Genomic DNA, 11,525 nt, shown 5'->3' on the forward strand with positions numbered 1-11,525 from the left:
CAATTTATTTAATTCTCATAAAAATTCTGTAAAAAGCTGCTATTATTGTAGTTTCACAGACTCAGGAACCAAGGTCAAATAACTTGTTCAAGGTCACATAGCTCATAAGTAAAGGAGCCAGAATTCTATCCCAGCCCATTTGTCTTTGTGAAGCACCAAAAATATGATGGAAAATGTTAGGAATGTTAAAAGAAGAGAATTTGTTTCAACAGCAGAACTCTATCAAAAGTACCCCTCACCATCTCCTTTTGTACACCTCTATGTCTTGCCTAAATCAAACAGCACATATCAATCGGCACTCTTTCACATGAAGTCCAGGTTAGGCCTCAAAATCCTTCCCCACTCAACAGACCTGGTAGTTGGTGTGCAAGAGGGAGCCTGTGCACTACGCCTGGCGTTGCACTGGAACATGCAGTTTGATACAGCTATGTGTGTGCAATGTGTCCATCGTTTTCCTTTCTTTTTACAATGTATTTTAGAGAAAACTTTCCAGGCCAAAGCAAGTTGAAAGGTTAGTGCTTCCATTACCAACAACTCCATTTTATTGTATATTTGCTTGGGGTCAGATTCTCTGGAAGCAGGGTTTAAAGTAGGAAGTAGCATGCATGTAGTTCATTGGGGAAGTGCTTCCAGGAGAAAGGGGATGAGGAAAGCAGGAGAAGGGAAGATTTATTATTGATCAAGAAGGGGCCAACTGAGAAGATGGGAGCCATGGTGGTATCTCAAATCCATCTCACGAAAGTACGGAGTTCAGGCTTCTTTTATGTCAAGGAAAGGGGAAATGGGAAGGGCAAGAGGTGATCGACCACCACAGACATCTGGGCCCCGGCAGAGGACTGAGGAAGATCGTGCTAGCTGATGTCCTCCTGGTCAGGCAGTTTCTGCAGATCTTTGATAAACAATACATACTTCCCTTATCTCCTCAGTAGCAGAATTCCGCGAATGATTAGCATGTCTGTATGCAAGACTAAGCAGAAGCTGTTCGCCTGAAGGCCATGGGAACACAGCAGGCTTGAACAAGATGAAGTCAGATACCAAGCATTTCATTCTGTTACAAAGACAGAGGGAGCAGATATTGGCAAAGAAAGGCAAATCATTCCATGGGGAAAGGGGCTAGAATGAGAATCAGATTCCAATTTTAGTTTCTTTTCTAAAACTATCACATACCATGAAATTCTTAACCACCCTTTTCTCAGTGTTTCTTGTGAAGTGTGAAGGAAGAATATATAACAAGTGGGTTTACGCCAAATGGGTGGTAAAACATGTTCTAGGTGAAATCCTTGCTCCATGGCCTTTTTTCTCGCAAGAGCCTATATTAGTAACCACTGGCTTTCTCAACTCGAGAGGTTGCTTCATTTAAGGACAGTCTTTCTTGCCAGCCACTTCCCACAAGGGTTCTCTGCCTCTGTAAAGCCGTCTGGCAACACCCATGTTTAATGTGACTCAGTCGCTCAGTGCTCACAGCTTTTGCTTCTTTTCCCTTGGCAGCCTCCACGTCAGCTGCCTGAGCTCTGCCTCCTCCGAGATCCCATGGCTCTTTCACCTCAGACCCAATCTCCTTATTATTCCCCTTTCCAGTTCTTTTCCAAAACACAAGGGTGAAGGAAGACGTGAGTCTGCATGAGTATGGTGAAGTGCATGTTCTACGGGATATTGGTTTTTTAACTCAGACCCAAAGTATCAACACCTACTAGTTGAACTGCTGTTGACAAATACAGAATACTTTTCTATCCTTTAAGAAATGAATGCTTTTCTTTCATTCTATTTTTACCTAATTATCTTTTTAATGTACTACCAATAGTAGCTGTTATTAGTGGTCAAAGTAATTTAAAAAGTAATTTCATAAATTAGAAACAAGTTTAGGAGGAAAAAAAATACTCCTGAAACTGGAGGCAATAAAAATTGATGTAGCATAAAAGAGTTTAGCTATTTGCAGACAAACCCCATTTTGCTGCCAAGGAAACTAAGGCTTAGAGTGTAAGGTGAGAGTCAAACTCATGTTCACATTCCCAGCAAGTACACTAGATTGTTTCACAAAGATAGAGGTGTAATTTTACACACAAAAAATAAAAATAACAAGACTCTAGCTAATGCAGAAGAAAGTTGAAACCAAATTGTATATGAGAAGGTCCATGGGAGCACAAAGGGAAGAGAACATGACCTTAAGGGGTGTTTCTGTCGTGTGCGGTCACAATTCAATGAACTGTCTCTTTTCTTTTTTTTTAGGATACCTCTTTGTTTCTTGTTTGCTTGCTTGCTTGCTTGCTTTCTTTGTTCTCCTTCCTTCCTTTATCCCTTCCTCCCTTCCTTTTCCCTGCCCCCTCCTCTGCCTTCTTCTTCTTTTTCTCTCTTTTAACAGCTTTATTTAGATATGATTCACATACAATACAATTCACTCATTTAAAGTGTATAATCCAATGGTTTTAGGATATTCAGAGTTTTGCGACCATTACCACAATCAATCTTAGAACATTTTCATTCCCCCCAAAGAACCCCCACACCAATTTGCTATCACCCTCAATTTCCCTATCCCCTCGTCCCCAGGCACCCACTAATCTGTCTGTCTTTGTAGAATTATCTGTACTGAACATTGTATATAAATGGGATAATATAATATGTGGCCTTTTAAAATTTTTTAAATTAATTTATTGATTTTAGAGAGAGAGGGGAGAGAGAAACATTGATTTGTTGTTCCACTTATTTATGTACTCATTGGTTGCTTCTTCTATGTACCCTGACCAGGATCGAACCCACAACCCTGGTGTAACAGGACAACGCTCCAACCAACTGACCTACCTGGCCAGGGGTATATGTGGCCTTTTATAAATGACTTGTTTCACTTAATTTTTCTTTCAAGATTCATCCATGTTGTAGCATGTATTAAAACTTAATTCCTTTTTATGACTGAATAATATTCTATCACATGGATATTATCCACTTTATCCATTCATTAGTTGATGGACATTGGGCTATTTATACCTTTTGACTATTAGAAAAAGTGCTGCTCTGAGTACTTGTGTACGCATGGGGTACTCTTGGGGACATACTCAGGAGCGGAATGCTAGGTCACATGGTAGCTCTATGTTTAACTTTTGAGGAAGTGCCAAACTTTTTCAGGGAAACTGTATCATTCCCATCAGGAGTGTTTGAAAGTTCCAATTTCTCCACTTCCTTACACACACTTGTTATTATCCGTCTTTTTTTTTTTTTAACAATTATCCTAATGGGTGTGAAGTGGTACCTCGCTGTAGTTTTGATTTGTATTTCCCTGATGACTAATGATATTGAGCACCCTTTCATATGCTTATTGAGTATTTGTATATCTCCTTTGAAAAAAATCTCTATTCAGAAATTTGCCCTTTTAAAAATTGAGTTATTTGTCATTTCATAGGATAGTTCTATTTTGAGATCTGCATAAAATTTTGGAGAGATACCCAAGAATTATTACCACCTGTCATTTTAAATTCTCTTATTTTTGCTTTTAATTTTTTTATCACGTGACTAATATGTATACACTGCAGTTAAACTAGAACTCAGATAAGTAAAAAGAACATTAAAATTAATTATAGCCCCACCACCAAGAGAAAACTTGTTATCATTATATATATATATCATTCTAGTCTTTTTTCTTTATGTAAATAAACAAATATTTGTAAGAACTATAACAGCCTGTACATATTGCTTTGTGATCTGCATTATTTCTCAATAATATATAGTAACCCTTACATGTCATAAAATACAACACAACAACACGATTTTTTAAGGCCACATTATATTCTTTTGTCTTGATGAACACTAGTATATTTAATTAACCTTTATTGCTTAACATCTAGTGATCTTGGCAAAGAAAGTACTATTATAAATGTAACTGTAGCTAAATTTTTGCCCAGTCCTTAATCATCTTCTTGAATAAATATCTAGGAGTGAAAAAATTAATGGGTCAAAGAATGTGCATATTTTAAGGTCTACCTAGTAACACTGGATATATTTGCACTTTCATCAACAATAATGAGAGTGCCTCCTTCTCAGTACCCTTGCCAACACTGGCCATTATCTTTTTAAAATCCTTTCTCAGCTAGTGAGATAAAAAAATATATTATTATTGGTTTAATCTGAATTTATTTGATTATCAAGATGGTACATTTTTGTCCGTATATTTGTTGGCTATGTCAGAGATAGCTGGTTGCTACCCAATATCCATTCTTGTTTCTTCTTCATTAACAGAGATCCCAATTTTATTAGGGGCAGTAATATGTCTAGCCAAAAGAGTACACTTCCTTTGTACTCGCCTTTGTACTCTTCCCTTCTAGTCACCTTTGTACGTAAGGGTCGCTGTCTGTCACAGTGCTGGACAGGAAGATCAAAGCATGTGTTGGGACTTCCAGGAAGGCCTTTTAAAAGGGAATCAGACACAGCTGGTATGTTTCCCCCCACACTTTGAAACAGACATGGTAGCTGCTGGTTTTGCAACAGAACTTGAGAACTAATGTGGGAACAAACATGGAACATTTGTCAGCTTGGGCTGACATAACAAAATACTGAAGACTAGTGGGCTTAAACAATAGAAATTAATTTTCTCACAGTTCTAGTGGCTGGAAGTCCAAGATCAGGGTACCAGCGTGGTCCCTTCCTGGTGAGTGCTCTCTTCCCAGCTTGAGGACAGCCACCTTCTTACAGTGTCTTCTTCACATGGCAGACAGAAAGAGAAATCTTTTTCATTTTCTTAGAAGACCATACAGTCCTATGGGATTGGGACCCCACCCTTATGACTTCATTTGCTTTAACATATCAATTTGGAGGACAGACATTTCCTTTAATAGCACAGGGAAGCTTTTGCTAAGGGAACTAAAAGGACCTTGGCCTTGAAACCCCTGAGCTAGCTCACTAGCCCAAATGAAAATCTTTTCTAGGAGATTTTATTCAAGCTACCATTGCTTGAGTTCTCTGGTGCATGAAACAATAACACAAAACTCAACTCCTAATTGATAGTCTGCCATTCATAATTCCTTAATGAATTGCTTATTCAGTCCAGGCCACTGTCTCTGCCACCAGTTTGCAGCCTCTCTAAAGCAATGTCAAATCAAGTACATGTTAAGCACTACTTTTGTAGAAGCCAGTATTTTCAAAAACATTTTTTAATCTTTTCTTAAAATATATGTTGTATTTATTTGATTGTTTAAAGTATATTTTATTGGTTATGCTATTACAGTTGTCAATTTTTTTTCTCCCCTTTATTCCCTCTGCCCTGTACCACTCCTCTGACCGGCATTCCCGCCCCCTTAGTTGATGTCCATGGATCTTACATATAAGTTCTTTGGCTTCTCCATTTCCTATACTGTTCTTAACCTCTCCCTGTCTATTTTATACCTACCATTTATGCTTCTTATTCCCTGTACCTTTTCCCTCATTCTTCCTCCACCCCTCTCTGATGATAACTCTCTGTGTAATCTCCATTTCTGTTATTCTGTTCCTGTTCCAATTGTTTGCTTAGTTTGTTGTTGTTGTTGTTTTATTTTGTTTTGTTTTGTTTTGGTTCAGTTGTTGATAGTTGTTTGTTGTCATTTTACTGTTCATAGTTTTAATCTTCTTCTTTTTCTTAGGTAAGTCCCTTTAACATTTCATATAATATAGGGACTTGTTGATAATGAACTCCTTTAATTTGACTGTATCTGGGAAGCACTTTATCTGCCCTTCCATTCTAAATGATAGCTTTGCTGGATAGAGTAATTTTGGATGTAGGTCCTTGCCTTTCATGATTTTGAATACTTCTTTTCAGTCCCTTCTTGCCTTCAAGGTTTCTTTTGAGAAATCAGCTAATAGTCTTATGGGAACTCCTTCGTAGGTAACTGTCTCCTTTTCTCTTGCTGCTATTAAGATTCTCTCCTTATCTTTAATCTTGGGTAATATAATTATGATGTGTTTTGGTGTGTGCTTCCTTGGGTCCAACTTCTTTGGGACTGTCTGAGTTTTCTGGACTTCCTGAAAGTCTATTTCCTTTGCCAGATTGGGGAAGTTCTCCATTATGTTTTCAAATAAGTTTTCAATTTCTTAATTGTTTCTCTTCTCCTTCTGGCACCCCTATGATTCAGATGTTGGAACATTTAAAATTGTCCCAGAGGTTCCTGAGCCTCTCCTCATTTTTTTGAATTCTGTTTCTTTATTGTGTTCTGCTTGAATGTTTATTTCTTCCTTCTGCTCCAAATAGATTTGAGTCCCGGTTTCCTTCCCCTTACTGTTGGTTCCCTGTATATTTTTCTTTATTTCACTTTGCATAGCCTTTGCTTTTTCCTCTATTTTGTGACCACTCTCAACCATTTCTGTGAGCATCCTGATTACCAGTGTTTTGAACTGTGCATCTGATAGGTTGGCTATATCTTCATTGCTTAGTTCTATTTTTGGAGTTTTCATCTGTTCTTTCGTTGGGACTATATTTCTTTGTCTCAGCATACCAGTCTGAATGAATGTTTCTTCTTTAATTCCCTGATTGTCAGACTTTGTGCAGTTTGATTTTCTGGCAGTTCTGGTTATTTTTTGTTTTTAAAGTTGTTGTTGTCCTCCTTTTGGTTGTGTGAGGAGGCAAAGTATATCTACCTACACCTCAATCTTGGCTGGAAGTCCCCATCTGTAATCAAATTTTTAAAAGATTTTATTTATTTATTTTTAGAAAGGGAAGGGAGGGAGAAAGCGAGAGAGAGAGAAACATCAATGTGCGGTTGCTGGGGGTCATGGCCTGCAACCCAGGCATGTACCCTGACTGGGAATCGAACCTGCGACACTTTGGTTTGCAGCCTGTGCTCAATCCACTGAGCTACGCCAGCCAGGACCTGTAATCAAATTTTTAAATCTTTCATTACTTTCAGCTGTCAACCAAATAAGGTAAATTGGTTCAATCCACTGATTCAACTGACTTCTCTTTTACTATTCTATCTTTGATGTCATAATGTGATTTTCCACTTTGCTACTTCCCTAGAATATCTCTCACCTTCTATACTGCACTTAAGACCTACCCATCCTTCAAGATCATGTTCGAACATTAATTCTTCAAGAAACCTTCCTCAGTTACTCCTGCTTATAGCATTCTCTTTCTCCTTTGAACTTGGTAGCATTTATTTTGTGTATGTTTACTTTTCCCTTTTGCATAATATTTACCTCTAATGTGTCCTGTCACTTGAAAAAAAAAGGAAAGAAAATATTTTAAAACTTTTATCTGAGTGTTATATATCAAGCAGGTGCCTAGTAGGTGTTTGCTGGTGGTTACCATCGTGAAAATCTTGTTGTAGCTGTTCGTAATGCATGCTTACAGGGTAAAGGAGCTCACTCTGCTCTTTACTGGGTCTCCACTACCTGGACAATAGAGTCCAGTGTACGTAGCATACCAACAACACCCTACTTACCACTGCCTCTACCACCAACTGGAACAAAGGGTCATAATCATAGAATCGTGCCCCATCAATGCTTTGCTCCTGCTACTTACAGTCTTTCTGAACTTTTAAAAGTTTCTCAATCAAAGGAGGCTGTCTTTCTCCTCTTGGTCCTCATATATGCTGTTTGCTCTATCTCTATCTTAGATGCTATTAACATAAAGCAATCAGCTGAAAAACTATTAGAACTATAAGAAAGATTAGTGAGGAGACTCAATATGGGATTTGCATGTGGAAATCAAGAGTTTCCTGAAAATCAAGAAAAACTAATAAGAACATTTTATATAAGAGGAAATTTCCATTTACAATATTGGCAAAACAAAACAAAAGTTAGGAAACCATTTAATAGAAGAGGAAGACCTTCTTATAAAAACTATAAAACTTGGCCAAAAGCTATAAAAATTTGTTCTTCTAACTAAATGGAAAGAAAGACATACTGTGTGACCTGGTTGGGAAGACCCAAACAAAGTGATCAAATTAAATGTATAATTTTCAAGGCAATTCTATATAAAATCTCAATGGGATTTTTAAAAATATAACTTCATGAGATAAATCTGAAGTTCTTTGATTCCCTGTAGCATTGTTTGTTATAGCAAAGAACTGGGAATTACTTAAATGTGCATTGCGAAGGAACAGTAGAATGCTAGGTAGTTATTACAAAGAATGAGTCAGAACTACAAATATTGACATTGAAAGTTCTCCAAGACCTATTGTTAAGTGAAAAAGCAAAGTACAGAACAGGGTGAACAATGTGCTAACAGGTCCATTAATGAAAGGATGGATGTTTGGATAGATGGACACACACACACATGCATGTATATCTAGAATGTTTCTGGAATGCTACAGAAGGATTTAGTAAAGGTGTCTTCCTCTGGGAAGAGAACCTCGGGTCAGGATGGGAGGGAAACATTCTTTTCATATATCCTTTTGTCATCATGTGCACGCATTAATTTAAAAGAAAAAAAAACTTCCCTGACTGGGGAGCTCAGTTGGTTAGAATGTCATCCTGATACACCAAGGTTGTGGGTTTGATCCCCAGTCAGGGCACATACAAGAAGCAAGCAATGAATGCATAAATAAGTGGAACAACAAATTGATGTTTCTCTCTCTCTCTCCCATTTCCTCTCTCTCTCTCTCAAAATCAATTTTTAGCCCTGGCTTGTATGGCTCAATGAATTGAGTGCTGGCCTGTGAACTGGAAGGTTGCGGGTTTGATTCCCTGTCTGGGCACATGCCTGGGTTGTGGGCCAGGTCCCCAGTTGGGGGTGTGCAAGAGGCAACTGATTGATGTTTCTTTTGTACATCAGTGTTTCTCTCCCTCTCTTTCTCCCTCCTTTCCCCTCTGTCTAAAAATAAATAAATGAAATCTTAAAAAATTTTGTAAATATCAATTAAAAAAATCTTTTTATCAAACAAGTTCAGCTGGAAGTATGTGTACAAGAATATCCAGAAACTCAGGGGTAGGCATAGGTAGGTTTACAGTTGTTCATATGGAAAAAGGCATGCAGGTTATGATTATTATAATAATTTTATTAACTCAAAACGATGTCACTCACAACAGTGAACCTGCTTTTTCTCACTTCTCCTTATTTTGACAAAGACAATATGGGGGACTTATTCCACCTAATCTAAAAATATACCATAAAGCTATAGTCATTAAAACTCTGTGATATTAGACCTAAGGTAGACAGGTAGTTCCACAAAACAAAAGAGACCCATGTATATTGTTAGTCCAGGTTCACTGAGGACCAAGATGGGATGAGATGTCTCCCAGCTATTGGGGGAAATGCCTGTGAGGAAAAATAGAGAGCGAGCAGAAGGGTCTGGGAATGTGCAGTCAGACCTTCATGCAGATCCCCCTTGGGAGTGAGAGAAGGAAGGCTTTAGCCTGCAGTGTGGTTTTAAGAAAGTTTCAGAGAGTGGAATAGTGGATACAAGGTCTGGGGGGTGGGGGAGATAGGGACAGGTTGGAAAACGGTACAGACTTTCGGTGATGAGATGAATCGGGCCTGAGGATCTCATGCAGTGATTCTCAACCTTTTTCATTTTGTGCCACATATAAACCAATTACTAAAATTCTGCAGAACAGCCAAAAAATTTTTTCCTGATCTGATGAAAAAATAGGTGTCATTTTGATTCATTTACACCAAATGGCTATTGTGTTGGCTGTTGTCATTTTTTATTTGACAGTCTAAGGGAAAGGAGTTCAGTGCTCCTGACTAAATAGTCAGGTATTGCATGTTTTAAAAGTTCTTGCAGCACACCGGTTGGATGTCGCTGATCTAATGTATAACATAGTGTCTATACTTGATAACACTGTATTATATAGTTGAAATATGCAAGAAAGTAGAACTTGTGTTTTTTTTAAAAAAAAGAGGAAATATGTAAGGTGATGGATGTGTTAATTCACTGGTGAGAATCCTTTCATGATGCATGCATGTATCAAATCATCATGTTGTGCCCTCTAAACGTATGTACTACAACTTTATTTGTCAATTATACCCCAGTAAAGCTGAAAAAAGAGAAAGTTTCAACAAGGCCAACAGGGAGTCTTCCAGCTAATGTCACTTGTCAGAAGAATCTCGTCTCCCAGAAATGGACCTACCTTAGTGTCTTTGCTGCCCTCAGGCACCCACTGGAAGAAGCACCCATGGGAACAGAGGCCTGGAGCAGAAACGATGGTGGAGTCCAGAGTGTAAGAGCTGTGGTTACTGGGAACTACTCTCCGGCAGTAGGAGGTCTGAGATCTGCTGAGTATGACGTGCACGCACACTGATGTACACAGATATCGGAGTTCAGTATGTGATGAATGTGGCCTTCCAAGTCAGTGAAGGAAAAGATGATTCAATAAACGATGCGGGAATGATTGGCAATGGATTTGAAGATTAAAACTTTATTTATATCCCAACTAACACTTAAATGTTAAAAAAAAAACCTTAGAAATAAAAAGTAAAACAATAATTCCTTAGGCATGTAGAAGGTTTTTTTAATAAGAAAATCACTAAACCTGAAATTCATAAGGAAAAGGTTGATCATTAGATTTTATAAAAATTTCAAGCTTTGATATGGTTCAAAGGTATCATAACAAGCACCAGATTATTTAAACATGAACACACACACAAACTTACCACAATATGGACTTGAAAAAGAAGTTCAGATGATCCTTAAGCCCATAAAATGCTGTCATTCTTACTAGTAATTAGGAAAGTGCCATTTAACAAAATACTATATTTTAGTTATTCATGCAGACTAGGATTTTTTCATTGATAGCATCCTGTGTTGATGAGAAGTGGAGAAAAAAAGCCCTCAGACACCTTGTTAAAAGAGGTGTAAAATGGTGCAGTTTTGAGGGAGGAAAATTGGACAGGAGTCATCAAAATTGTTAGTGCCTGCGTGCCTTAACTCAAAATTCCAGCTCTAGAGATCTGTTCGATGAAAATATTCACACATACATACAGAGATGAGGGAACAAGGATGTTCAGTGTGCACCATGCTTACTAAGTAAACACTAGAAACAACATAAATTATTCTTAGAAGAATTTTAAAGGAACTTGGAGGATATAAATGATTGTTTATTCCATATAAAGTAAATGGTTGTACTCACATACAATAAATTGCATTTTATAAAATATTATGAGTCCATTAAAAAGCAGAGAACACTATAGCTTTACACAGACCAACATGGAAAGCTCTCCGAGGCATGCTAGTGAGTGAGAAGTCAATGTGTGGGACAATGTTACGATTCCTTTTGTGTTGACTTGTAAAACAAAAAAATCTATAGTATACATAACAGATGTTCATAAAGTAATTTTTTCTGAAAGAAGAGCATGCTGTCATGCTCTTTTCTGAACTGTTTCCATTTTCTAGCCATGAATGTTTGTCACTTTTATTATTTAATAAATATCAGTAAGTGAGCAGAGGGATAATGAGCTCCTCTTTATTTTTCTCTGAATTTGGAAAAAATTAACAAATGTTCTTTTAAAATAACATTTAAAAAGATGAAGAGCTTCATCTTAAAAATAAAATGGAATCTGATGGTTATTTATCAAGATCTGTGTAATTTTTTGTTACATGAAAAAGTTTTACAGCAAATGTAAGATCCCC

General features: G+C 37.5%; 1 non-coding gene across 1 annotated transcript; it reads right to left on the reverse strand.

Moving 5' to 3' along the window:
* Positions 1-1,662: 1,662 nt before the first annotated feature.
* LOC123820295 lies at positions 1,663-1,739 on the reverse strand. Its single transcript, XR_006785931.1, has one exon. It is a non-coding gene; the product is annotated as a small nucleolar RNA SNORD56 (small nucleolar RNA).
* Between the last annotated feature and the right edge of the window lie 9,786 nt (positions 1,740-11,525).

The sequence above is a fragment of the Phyllostomus hastatus genome, unplaced genomic scaffold, assembly GCF_019186645.2.
Source record: "Phyllostomus hastatus isolate PE091 unplaced genomic scaffold, TTU_PhHast_1.1 phas_contig_34, whole genome shotgun sequence".
NCBI classification, from domain to species: domain Eukaryota; kingdom Metazoa; phylum Chordata; class Mammalia; order Chiroptera; family Phyllostomidae; genus Phyllostomus; species Phyllostomus hastatus.